Source organism: Lycium barbarum, chromosome 7 (genome assembly GCF_019175385.1).
Source record: "Lycium barbarum isolate Lr01 chromosome 7, ASM1917538v2, whole genome shotgun sequence".
NCBI classification, from domain to species: domain Eukaryota; kingdom Viridiplantae; phylum Streptophyta; class Magnoliopsida; order Solanales; family Solanaceae; genus Lycium; species Lycium barbarum.
This window is the reverse complement of record NC_083343.1, coordinates 79033587-79047500: the sequence shown is the minus strand read 5'-3', so window position 1 is coordinate 79047500 and position 13914 is coordinate 79033587.

Here is a 13914-nt window from a genome sequence, read left to right as displayed (position 1 = left end):
CTGACTGCATGTGACCGAGCGAACCAACTGGCTGACTGAATCAACATGTGATATCAAAACATAACTAAATGTGGAATAACTAAACACATGCTGATATACTAAAGGTCTGACTGAAATCATAATGTGGAAATACTTAGACAATCTGAAATATATCTGACAGTAGCCAACATGGCTAAACCAAAACGATTGAACAACTGCCAACAAGGCTAACATAATAAATATCTGACTGCCTGAACTGTGTCTATGAAGCCTCTAAGAGTACTGAATGATAGATCTGTCTATAAACTGAAATAACCGGATAGCTGACAACGCCCCGAAGGAATGTGGGGCTCACCAGTAGCTGATACGTGCACTCCTAATTAGCTGAGTCGTCAACCTGTGTATCGTTACCTGCATCGCGAGATGCAGGCCCCCAAGCAATAAAAAGGGACATCAGTACATTTGAATTGTACTGGTATGTAAAGCAACTGAAGCAATAAAATACTGAACTGAAACTGAAAACTGAAACTGAACTACACAGGAAAGCAAGAAGCTGAAGTACTCCCTGTTCTGGATGAAGAATCACCTGTAAAACTGTATGTATATAACTGTGGCCTAGGGCCCAAATAATGTGCACAAAACTGTGGCCTCTGGCCCAAGCAATACGTATGCATAAACTGTGGCCTAGGGCCCAAAAGTACAGATACAGGTGTTCAACATTGATATTTTACAAAACTGAGACTGGCTATAGCTGATAGCATGATAACTGTTTCTGATTCTGGAACTCTTGCAGTCAACTGGTTATGCACTGACTGAGACTCATGTGATAATAATGCATAAGTCTATAAGGATTACGTGTTGGGTTCATGATGTTCAAAGTGACAACCATGAACGAATTTTGTAACTGCAACCCTAGAAGATAACAGTTCTATATCATTTCATGAAACTAGAGCTAACTATATTCTGAGTCAAATTTCTAACAAGTATGAAGAATGAGGCGTAGGGAGAATCATGAACATTCCCTAACGTAGATAGTTAGCCTCACATACCTCAATTCCAGCCTTTGAGCGTAATACAATGTTCGTCAACCCTCAACTTTGATCTATATCAATACAAGTCATAGGGATTCTATATTAGCAATAATATTCATGCTTTGGTCATCTAAGCATTTTATCAAACACTTGGTGGGCATGAAGCTCCACAACCTTCATTAATGGTGTTTTCTTCACCCAATCCCATTGTATTACTTCTAGATGATTCTACAATCTCAATTAGATGTAATTAACATCATTCTTCATCACTCATATGAATACAACAAATCCCAAGTCAACAATCCAACAACTCTAGCATAGTTCATATAATTCCCTTCATCAAACCCAATTATTATTCTTCCAAGAATACATCAACACTTTAATCATCATGAGAAAGTCATGAAACTTACCTTAGATAGTGGTTGAACAAGTCTTGAGTGGAGTTACTCCTTTAGCACCAAAACCCTACTTCACTTCCCTTGGGTTTTCTTGAATTAGATGAACTTTGGCTAGGTTTCATACATTTGGGTTCATGGATTTGGTGTTATTGATCATGGATTTCCCTTGAATTTTCTTGTGGATGAATGTTAGAGAGTATTTTAGAGGTTTTCTTGACCAAGAATGATGAAAATATGATTTTGGACGAGTTGGTTCTTATTTAATGTAGTCCAGAAAAGTCTGGACATAAATCTCTCTGGCACAACTTGCGACGGGACTGCGGCGTCGCATGTAGTGTTTGCGAGTCGCATCCTGAGTCACATCTTATGACAGAGGGTGATATTCTGTCGAACTGTCTGTCGTAAAATGGCCATAACTCTTTGTGTATAGCTCCGTTCAAGACCCATAATATACCGTTGGAAAGGTATTTCAAAGGGCTACAACTTTCATCAAGGAAGTTTTCCCAAATTCTCAATTAATAAAGGGGTTCTGGTCGTTGGAAGTAAGACCTTCTATAAACTCACTTGCAAACATGCCCCGTAGAGTGGTTTTCAACTTTGCTTTGCCTAAAGACATTTCTTATGACTTAATTGGTTTTCATAACACTTCATATAACCCTCATATTGGTTCCATTATATTATCATCTTATGAGTCAAACTTACGTCCGAAGTTACGAGGTGTTACAATATCTCCCCCTTGGGATCATTCGTCCTCGAATGATAACCATTCGGGATTCTACAAAAATTTCGACAGAGTTTCCCCTGTAATAAGGCACTACCACCCTGTCACAACAACCCATAATATCATTGTTATACCCCGTACATTTATACGACGAATTATCCGCAAGCAAATCGACTCAAGTTAAGGGCGGAATTATTTTCGGACATGAAATAAGAGCTTTTAATTTTCAACTTTGATTATCACAAAAATTGCTTATAAATTTTATTTAGCATAAAAATATTAATATTGGAGATTAGGAATTAATTTAATTATCGAAAGTGGGCCCCACGACACGTGGCGAGATTTGGTTGGCCTTGAATAAAGATGGACACATGTCATGAAAATTGACACATGTCCACTTTGTAAAGATTATATAAATGAGCATAAGTGGATGACTACACTACAATTAGTCTTGCAAATTAGGTTTTAGAGAGAGGGGCTCTCAAGCCTAGAGAGAGAGAGAGGGGTTCGGGCACTGTTCACGGCGGCGCCACTGTTCACGCCGCCACTGTTCACGGGCGGCGCCACTGTTCACGGGTACTGTTCATGCCCAGCCCATTTTTGCCCTCTTCTACACAATTAATTGGAGAGATTTGAAGATCAAGAGGAGGAAAAAGATGGAGCTCATGGTAGCCATGGCAACTCACGGCCATGGCTTTCTTGAAGACATTTCATGGTGAAAAATTAGAGCTTGTCTCTAAGGTAAGATTTAATTCTTTTCTACATGTTTTGGAGGTAGTTTAGACTTGTATAGCTTGGTAGATGTGTGTTGAATACAAACGGGTTATGTATGTTGATGTTGAATTGTATATTGAGCCGTGTGAAGAGGAGTGTGGCCGTGAGCCACAGTAATGAAAGAGAATGGTGAATTAAAAATTTATTTAGCTTGTTAGAGGTGTCGTTGTGACATTGATGACGTAGATAAAAGGTTAACGAGTTGAGTTGGTGTTGAAATTGGTTGTATGTTGTTATGAGAAATTATGTGATTTTTATATAATTTTTATGCAATTATGAAAGTAAGATGCTAAGTGTGAACTATGGTTGTTATTAATGAATTTGGAAGAAAACAATGCGATTTGGTAGTTTCGTTGCAATTGTAGAAGTTTCGAATGGAATATGGAAATGGGCGGAATGGTTTGAATCCTTGGATATTGTTTAAAATGTTATTGAAATATGTTTGGGTAATCTTGAGTTAGTTAATGAATAGGGAAAAATGTTGATATTAGTTGGATGGTGTGAAGTTAGAATGGAAGAGTTACATTATGTGGAAAGGAAGGGAAAATTTTTGGATTGTTGGAAATGTTGTATGAATTGCTTAGAATGTCTTTAAGTATTGTTGGTATGGATTCGGGTTAGTATTTAAATATATAAGCATCGATGTTGGCTTGAAGGTAAGTCGTCGAGTTGAATTTATGAAAGTTGTTGAATGATGTAAAAGAGAGTTACTATTATTATTTTGCCTTTCGAATTGGTTATCAATGTTACTAGGTTGGTTATTGTGGTTGTTGTTGTTGATTTTGAGCGAGATAAATTCTCTGGATGGCCTATTTACAGGGGAAGTGCTGCCGAATTTTCTGTAGAATTTAATGATTAGCTTGGAATGAATGGCTTAAGTGCCCTTAGCTAATGATTGGTATTCGTTGGCGTAATTGTAGACCTTGGGGAGCCGGAGGCGTAGATTTGGATTAGCTTTAGATTGGCTATCTTGGAAGTGCGTTCGAGGTATGTAAAGCGCAACCCTTCTTTCTTTTGGCATGCCTTAGTTTTCAATAGGCTACATTACGAGCCTCGAGGAAATTCTAAATTCGAAATCCGAGTACGTTATGATCCTTATATATATTCCTTGGCACTCTTACGTATGATTTGATGAAATATGAACCATTATGTCTTTGAAATAATCGCTTTCCGAACTTTGCATAAAAAGGTTTCACTTTAAAGAATTTCGTAATTTGTGAACGCCATATCTTTCACCGAAAGGCTCGGATTGCTTCAATATTTTTGTAGAAGTTTATATGGCATATAATGAGTATATTTTCCATAGGCGGGCCCGATTCGGGTCAATACCCGTCCGTGGGTCCCGCGACTTTCCTTTATGTAATTCGGACGACTTTTGAAAGAGTTTGGTATGACTATTATTTCGATTTTCAAATATGATCATTTTACTTATGTTTGAATTTATGATAATGATTTTATGCATATGACTACTCACGACTCTATTCGTGCACTTTGTTATTCCCTCTCTATAGACTTAATGTACGTAAATTGAGCCTATCACTTTAGTTGACCCGAGGTGGGCCCACTATGCTCGATTTCACTCTTATTGCATTTTAACCTATTTTGAGAAGTTTTAAAGGAAACGTCTTAACTACTCTTCTGACTACTAAATGACACTTGTTTAAGTTATTCTATTGAGTCTTATAAATTATTTTAGAATATGGAAATGATCCCAAGAAGACTATTATCACATAATCTATTTTTGTTATCCGAAATATACGCACCGTGACTATCGTGCGGTTTCATTAATATGGTTGTTGTTCGGAATACTCCATCGAGTCCTTGTAAAATGTATTATGTCTCATATTGCATTAGTTTCTCACTACTCCACTCGTGGATGTCTCAATGTTTCCTTCACTGAGCCCGGGCCAGGATATGTTGTCAAGCGTATTCCTCTGCATTGTTCGCCGTGCCTCGATGGTGAGGGGGCAGGTATACGTGTACATGGGTTGTGGAGTATGCTGTGCCATGTACACTATTTTGATATGATATGATATGATCCGATATGGCCATTTGACATGACATGCTATGTTATGGGGTTATCCCCTATTCTGATCCTTATGTGTTGTGGCACCAGCGTCGGGAGGGTGACCACGTTCTGTCTACCGAGTCCCTTGGCGGGGGCCGGACATGATATGGCATATGTTTCTGTACACATTCCTTATGTTTTGAAATATGCATTTGGTATTCTGGATTTTTGCATTCCTTTCTGTTCGTTCTGTTTCCGGTTATGATTTTGGTTTCTCTACTTCAGGCTTTACATATTCAGTACATATTTCGTACTGACCCCCTTTCTTCGGGGGCTGCGTTTTCATGCCGCGCAGGTACATACGACAGGTTCGCTGATCCGCCCGCTTAGGATCTTATTCTGCTATTCTGAGGCGCTCTCTTATCCGGAGCCTATATTTTTGGTACAGTCTCCTGCTATTGTATAAATGTACGTCACTCAGGGGTACGACGGGGCCCTGTCCCGTCATATGATTCTGTCGGTCTGTTTAGAGGTCTGTGGACATGTTTGTGGGTTGGGGGTCTTCCTGTATGAATGCGTGTATATGTTGTGTTTGGGCGATCCCATTCGCCGTGGCGGCCGGTCCGCATATGTTTAAATGTTGCTTTGTTGGCCCTGTGTGGCCATTGTTGGTATTTTCTGTGCGCAGGGTATATTGGATAGTCCGTAAAACAAAGGAAACTCTGTCGAAATTTTTCTGGAAATTATCTAAATTTAAAATATAGTCTTGTCGGCTTATGCTATATACTGGAATACGGTTAATAAAATCTGAGATAACATTTGATAGATGTGTCTGGGTGCCCAGATCGGGCACTAGTCACGGCCTACGGGGTTGGGTCGTGACAGAAGTGGTATCAGAGCGGTTTGTTCTTGGGGTGTCTACAGACCGTGTCTCGTAGAGTCTTGTTTATCGGTGTGTTGTGCACCACATCTATAAACAGGAGGCTACAGGACATTTAGGGTGTTTCCTTTCTTTGAATCTTAGATCGTGCGATAGAGCCAGTCGTAGGAAATGAATCTCTTTCTACTAACCTTAAATTTCAGCTGGAGGACAGTATCGACGTAAGAAAGTGACCGATGATGTTGGAAGCTATACCGTACACAGGTAAGAGATGGTATGAAAAAATGTATGTCGGGGAAGCTATTTGAAGTATGATGGAAGTATACAGTTGAAGATTGAAAAGAAAAATAAACAGGAAAGTGTCACCGGTGCCGTTTGACTTGGGCATGTGAGGTAAGTCTCGACATCTGTATACTTTTGTTTGCAATTGTTAGCCCCGTGTGGCTATGATACGATATGATATGATATATGTATACATATATGTGTTAGCCCTGTGAGGCATGGTTGGTATTCCCTGTGTACAGGTCTTGGATAGTATGAAATACAGAGGAACCTCTGCCCAAATTTTGCCAGAAATATAAAGAGAGAAAATGAGATATAAGTTCTTAACATGTTTTGAAAGTCGATACCGATAGGGTAAATCTATTATGTTGGATTAAAGTCAAGAGATACCCTCCATGGCATTCGTAAGAAGCATTATCCTTGATTGGGAAATTTTATTCCGAGAAAGCATATATGAGTAGCAAATTCGTAATTTATTTAAATGGATCAGAATATGTTCCAACCACATGTTGCTTTAGAAAAGCTTATGTGAAAGGCAAAAATGTCCAACGATTAAGTTTCGATTCATTTGAAGAATACTAAATGTATAACAGACAGTTGGGAATTGAATGGTTCGCTTACGACTCAGAAGAAATATATATATATATATATATATATATATATATATATGTATGTATAAATATGGAGGTAATTATGTGAATTAAGTACCAAAGGATTTCGCGATGTTCGTCGGATTTTAGTGTTCTTTTGCTGGTGGTTGGAGAATGCCGTACAGAAATATTTTATCAGCCTTCATCGACTAATTGGAGATGGAATTTGTGGGATGAAAACTTAAATTTGTGGGCTGTTTAAAATTATATATGTATATGCATGAGGAGAAAAATATTGAGGATTTATAGGGGGCGACACGGTGACTATATAGTCAGAAAAGTAAAAGAATTCTCTCTAGATCGGGGTGGGACCCGCTACAAGAACGTTTTGAAAATATGTAAGACCCCGATTCGCCTTAAATTATGTGATAAAGGTCGCGTGGGCTGAGACGGATTAGATTAGTGAAAAAGAAGAAAGAGCAACGCAGCTCCAGAATTGGAATGAGTTTGAACAGATGATTGAAGACGCTTTGTAAAAGAAATGACCTAGGAAGCTGAGGAGCAGATGAAGAAAAAGTATCCTCACCTATTTCCGGTACCTACAGATAATCCAAATCCTTTGTTTGACTATGTTGATTTGTGAAAGACGTGTACGTGTGGCTATAAAAGAAACTCCCCCGAATTGTTAGTGAGACCCGTGGAATTAATCTAACATTCGAGGACGAATGTTCTTAAGGGGGGGAGAATGTTATACCCCGTACATTTATACGACGAATTATCCGCAAGCAAATCGACTCAAGTTAAGGGCGGAATTATTTTCGGACATGAAATAAGAGCTTTTAATTTTCAACTTTGATTATCACAAAAATTGCTTATAAATTTTATTTAGCATAAAAATATTAATATTGGAGATTAGGAATTAATTTAATTATCGAAAGTGGGCCCCACGACACGTGGCGAGATTTGGTTGGCCTTGAATAAAGATGGACACATGTCATGAAAATTGACACATGTCCACTTTGTAAAGATTATATAAATGAGCATAAGTGGATGACTACACTACAATTAGTCTTGCAAATTAGGTTTTAGAGAGAGGGGCTCTCAAGCCTAGAGAGAGAGAGAGGGGTTCGGGCACTGTTCACGGCGGCGCCACTGTTCACGGCGGCGCTACTGTTCACGCCGCCACTGTTCACGGGCGGCGCCACTGTTCATGGGTACTGTTCATGCCCAGCCCATTTTTGCCCTCTTCTACACAATTAATTGGAGAGATTTGAAGATCAAGAGGAGGAAAAAGATGGAGCTCATGGTAGCCATGGCAACTCACGGCCATGGTTTTCTTGAAGACATTTCATGGTGAAAAATTAGAGCTTGTCTCTAAGGTAAGATTTAATTCTTTTCTACATGTTTTGGAGGTAGTTTAGACTTGTATAGCTTGGTAGATGTGTGTTGAATACAAACGGGTTATGTATGTTGATGTTGAATTGTATATTGAGCCGTGTGAAGAGGAGTGTGGCCGTGAGCCACAGTAATGAAAGAGAATGGTGAATTAAAAATTTATTTAGCTTGTTAGAGGTGTCGTTGTGACATTGATGACGTAGATAAAAGGTTAACGAGTTGAGTTGGTGTTGAAATTGGTTGTATGTTGTTATGAGAAATTATGTGATTTTTATATAATTTTTATGCAATTATGAAAGTAAGATGCTAAGTGTGAACTATGGTTGTTATTAATGAATTTGGAAGAAAACAATGCGATTTGGTAGTTTCGTTGCAATTGTAGAAGTTTCGAATGGAATATGGAAATGGGCGGAATGGTTTGAATCCTTGGATATTGTTTAAAATGTTATTGAAATATGTTTGGGTAATCTTGAGTTAGTTAATGAATAGGGAAAAATGTTGATATTAGTTGGATGGTGTGAAGTTAGAATGGAAGAGTTACATTATGTGGAAAGGAAGGGAAAATTTTTGGATTGTTGGAAATGTTGTATGAATTGCTTAGAATGTCTTTAAGTATTGTTGGTATGGATTCGGGTTAGTATTTAAATATATAAGCATCGATGTTGGCTTGAAGGTAAGTCGTCGAGTTGAATTTATGAAAGTTGTTGAATGATGTAAAAGAGAGTTACTATTATTATTTTGCCTTTCGAATTGGTTATCAATGTTACTAGGTTGGTTATTGTGGTTGTTGTTGTTGATTTTGAGCGAGATAAATTCTCTGGATGGCCTATTTACAGGGGAAGTGCTGCCGAATTTTCTGTAGAATTTAATGATTAGCTTGGAATGAATGGCTTAAGTGCCCTTAGCTAATGATTGGTATTCGTTGGCGTAATTGTAGACCTTGGGGAGCCGGAGGCGTAGATTTGGATTAGCTTTAGATTGGCTATCTTGGAAGTGCGTTCGAGGTATGTAAAGCGCAACCCTTCTTTCTTTTGGCATGCCTTAGTTTTCAATAGGCTACATTACGAGCCTCGAGGAAATTCTAAATTCGAAATCCGAGTACGTTATGATCCTTATATATATTCCTTGGCACTCTTACGTATGATTTGATGAAATATGAACCATTATGTCTTTGAAATAATCGCTTTCCGAACTTTGCATAAAAAGGTTTCACTTTAAAGAATTTCGTAATTTGTGAACGCCATATCTTTCACCGAAAGGCTCGGATTGCTTCAATATTTTTGTAGAAGTTTATATGGCATATAATGAGTATATTTTCCATAGGCGGGCCCGATTCGGGTCAATACCCGTCCGTGGGTCCCGCGACTTTCCTTTATGTAATTCGGACGACTTTTGAAAGAGTTTGGTATGACTATTATTTCGATTTTCAAATATGATCATTTTACTTATGTTTGAATTTATGATAATGATTTTATGCATATGACTACTCACGACTCTATTCGTGCACTTTGTTATTCCCTCTCTATAGACTTAATGTACGTAAATTGAGCCTATCACTTTAGTTGACCCGAGGTGGGCCCACTATGCTCGATTTCACTCTTATTGCATTTTAACCTATTTTGAGAAGTTTTAAAGGAAACGTCTTAACTACTCTTCTGACTACTAAATGACACTTGTTTAAGTTATTCTATTGAGTCTTATAAATTATTTTAGAATATGGAAATGATCCCAAGAAGACTATTATCACATAATCTATTTTTGTTATCCGAAATATACGCACCGTGACTATCGTGCGGTTTCATTAATATGGTTGTTGTTCGGAATACTCCATCGAGTCCTTGTAAAATGTATTATGTCTCATATTGCATTAGTTTCTCACTACTCCACTCGTGGATGTCTCAATGTTTCCTTCACTGAGCCCGGGCCAGGATATGTTGTCAAGCGTATTCCTCTGCATTGTTCGCCGTGCCTCGATGGTGAGGGGGCAGGTATACGTGTACATGGGTTGTGGAGTATGCTGTGCCATGTACACTATTTTGATATGATATGATATGATCCGATATGGCCATTTGACATGACATGCTATGTTATGGGGTTATCCCCTATTCTGATCCTTATGTGTTGTGGCACCAGCGTCGGGAGGGTGACCACGTTCTGTCTACCGAGTCCCTTGGCGGGGGCCGGACATGATATGGCATATGTTTCTGTACACATTCCTTATGTTTTGAAATATGCATTTGGTATTCTGGATTTTTGCATTCCTTTCTGTTCGTTCTGTTTCCGGTTATGATTTTGGTTTCTCTACTTCAGGCTTTACATATTCAGTACATATTTCGTACTGACCCCCTTTCTTCGGGGGCTGCGTTTTCATGCCGCGCAGGTACATACGACAGGTTCGCTGATCCGCCCGCTTAGGATCTTATTCTGCTATTCTGAGGCGCTCTCTTATCCGGAGCCTATATTTTTGGTACAGTATCCTGCTATTGTATAAATGTACGTCACTCAGGGGTACGACGGGGCCCTGTCCCGTCATATGATTCTGTCGGTCTGTTTAGAGGTCTGTGGACATGTTTGTGGGTTGGGGGTCTTCCTGTATGAATGCGTGTATATGTTGTGTTTGGGCGATCCCATTCGCCGTGGCGGCCGGTCCGCATATGTTTAAATGTTGCTTTGTTGGCCCTGTGTGGCCTTTGTTGGTATTTTCTGTGCGCAGGGTATATTGGATAGTCCGTAAAACAAAGGAAACTCTGTCGAAATTTTTCTGGAAATTATCTAAATTTAAAATATAGTCTTGTCGGCTTATGCTATATACTGGAATACGGTTAATAAAATCTGAGATAACATTTGATAGATGTGTCTGGGTGCCCAGATCGGGCACTAGTCACGGCCTACGGGGTTGGGTCGTGACAGAAGTGGTATCAGAGCGGTTTGTTCTTGGGGTGTCTACAGACCGTGTCTCGTAGAGTCTTGTTTATCGGTGTGTTGTGCACCACATCTATAAACAGGAGGCTACAGGACATTTAGGGTGTTTCCTTTCTTTGAATCTTAGATCGTGCGATAGAGCCAGTCGTAGGAAATGAATCTCTTTCTACTAACCTTAAATTTCAGCTGGAGGACAGTATCGACGTAAGAAAGTGACCGATGATGTTGGAAGCTATACCGTACACAGGTAAGAGATGGTATGAAAAAATGTATGTCGGGGAAGCTATTTGAAGTATGATGGAAGTATACAGTTGAAGATTGAAAAGAAAAATAAACAGGAAAGTGTCACCGGTGCCGTTTGACTTGGGCATGTGAGGTAAGTCTCGACATCTGTATACTTTTGTTTGCAATTGTTAGCCCCGTGTGGCTATGATACGATATGATATGATATATGTATACATATATGTGTTAGCCCTGTGAGGCATGGTTGGTATTCCCTGTGTACAGGTCTTGGATAGTAAGAAATACAGAGGAACCTCTGCCCAAATTTTGCCAGAAATATAAAGAGAGAAAATGAGATATAAGTTCTTAACATGTTTTGAAAGTCGATACCGATAGGGTAAATCTATTATGTTGGATTAAAGTCAAGAGATACCCTCCATGGCATTCGTAAGAAGCATTATCCTTGATTGGGAAATTTTATTCCGAGAAAGCATATATGAGTAGCAAATTCGTAATTTATTTAAATGGATCAGAATATGTTCCAACCACATGTTGCTTTAGAAAAGCTTATGTGAAAGGCAAAAATGTCCAACGATTAAGTTTCGATTCATTTGAAGAATACTAAATGTATAACAGACAGTTGGGAATTGAATGGTTCGCTTACGACTCAGAAGAAATATATATATATATATATATATATATATATATATATATGTATGTATAAATATGGAGGTAATTATGTGAATTAAGTACCAAAGGATTTCGCGATGTTCGTCGGATTTTAGTGTTCTTTTGCTGGTGGTTGGAGAATGCCGTACAGAAATATTTTATCAGCCTTCATCGACTAATTGGAGATGGAATTTGTGGGATGAAAACTTAAATTTGTGGGCTGTTTAAAATTATATATGTATATGCATGAGGAGAAAAATATTGAGGATTTATAGGGGGCGACACGGTGACTATATAGTCAGAAAAGTAAAAGAATTCTCTCTAGATCGGGGTGGGACCCGCTACAAGAACGTTTTGAAAATATGTAAGACCCCGATTCGCCTTAAATTATGTGATAAAGGTCGCGTGGGCTGAGACGGATTAGATTAGTGAAAAAGAAGAAAGAGCAACGCAGCTCCAGAATTGGAATGAGTTTGAACAGATGATTGAAGACGCTTTGTAAAAGAAATGACCTAGGAAGCTGAGGAGCAGATGAAGAAAAAGTATCCTCACCTATTTCCGGTACCTACAGATAATCCAAATCCTTTGTTTGACTATGTTGATTTGTGAAAGACGTGTACGTGTGGCTATAAAAGAAACTCCCCCGAATTGTTAGTGAGACCCGTGGAATTAATCTAACATTCGAGGACGAATGTTCTTAAGGGGGGGAGAATGTTATACCCCGTACATTTATACGACGAATTATCCGCAAGCAAATCGACTCAAGTTAAGGGCGGAATTATTTTCGGACATGAAATAAGAGCTTTTAATTTTCAACTTTGATTATCACAAAAATTGCTTATAAATTTTATTTAGCATAAAAATATTAATATTGGAGATTAGGAATTAATTTAATTATCGAAAGTGGGCCCCACGACACGTGGCGAGATTTGGTTGGCCTTGAATAAAGATGGACACATGTCATGAAAATTGACACATGTCCACTTTGTAAAGATTATATAAATGAGCATAAGTGGATGACTACACTACAATTAGTCTTGCAAATTAGGTTTTAGAGAGAGGGGCTCTCAAGCCTAGAGAGAGAGAGAGGGGTTCGGGCACTGTTCACGGCGGCGCCACTGTTCACGGCGGCGCCACTGTTCACGGCGGCGCCACTGTTCACGGCGGCGCTACTGTTCACGCCGCCACTGTTCACGGGCGGCGCCACTGTTCATGGGTACTGTTCATGCCCAGCCCATTTTTGCCCTCTTCTACACAATTAATTGGAGAGATTTGAAGATCAAGAGGAGGAAAAAGATGGAGCTCATGGTAGCCATGGCAACTCACGGCCATGGTTTTCTTGAAGACATTTCATGGTGAAAAATTAGAGCTTGTCTCTAAGGTAAGATTTAATTCTTTTCTACATGTTTTGGAGGTAGTTTAGACTTGTATAGCTTGGTAGATGTGTGTTGAATACAAACGGGTTATGTATGTTGATGTTGAATTGTATATTGAGCCGTGTGAAGAGGAGTGTGGCCGTGAGCCACAGTAATGAAAGAGAATGGTGAATTAAAAATTTATTTAGCTTGTTAGAGGTGTCGTTGTGACATTGATGACGTAGATAAAAGGTTAACGAGTTGAGTTGGTGTTGAAATTGGTTGTATGTTGTTATGAGAAATTATGTGATTTTTATATAATTTTTATGCAATTATGAAAGTAAGATGCTAAGTGTGAACTATGGTTGTTATTAATGAATTTGGAAGAAAACAATGCGATTTGGTAGTTTCGTTGCAATTGTAGAAGTTTCGAATGGAATATGGAAATGGGCGGAATGGTTTGAATCCTTGGATATTGTTTAAAATGTTATTGAAATATGTTTGGGTAATCTTGAGTTAGTTAATGAATAGGGAAAAATGTTGATATTAGTTGGATGGTGTGAAGTTAGAATGGAAGAGTTACATTATGTGGAAAGGAAGGGAAAATTTTTGGATTGTTGGAAATGTTGTATGAATTGCTTAGAATGTCTTTAAGTATTGTTGGTATGGATTCGGGTTAGTATTTAAA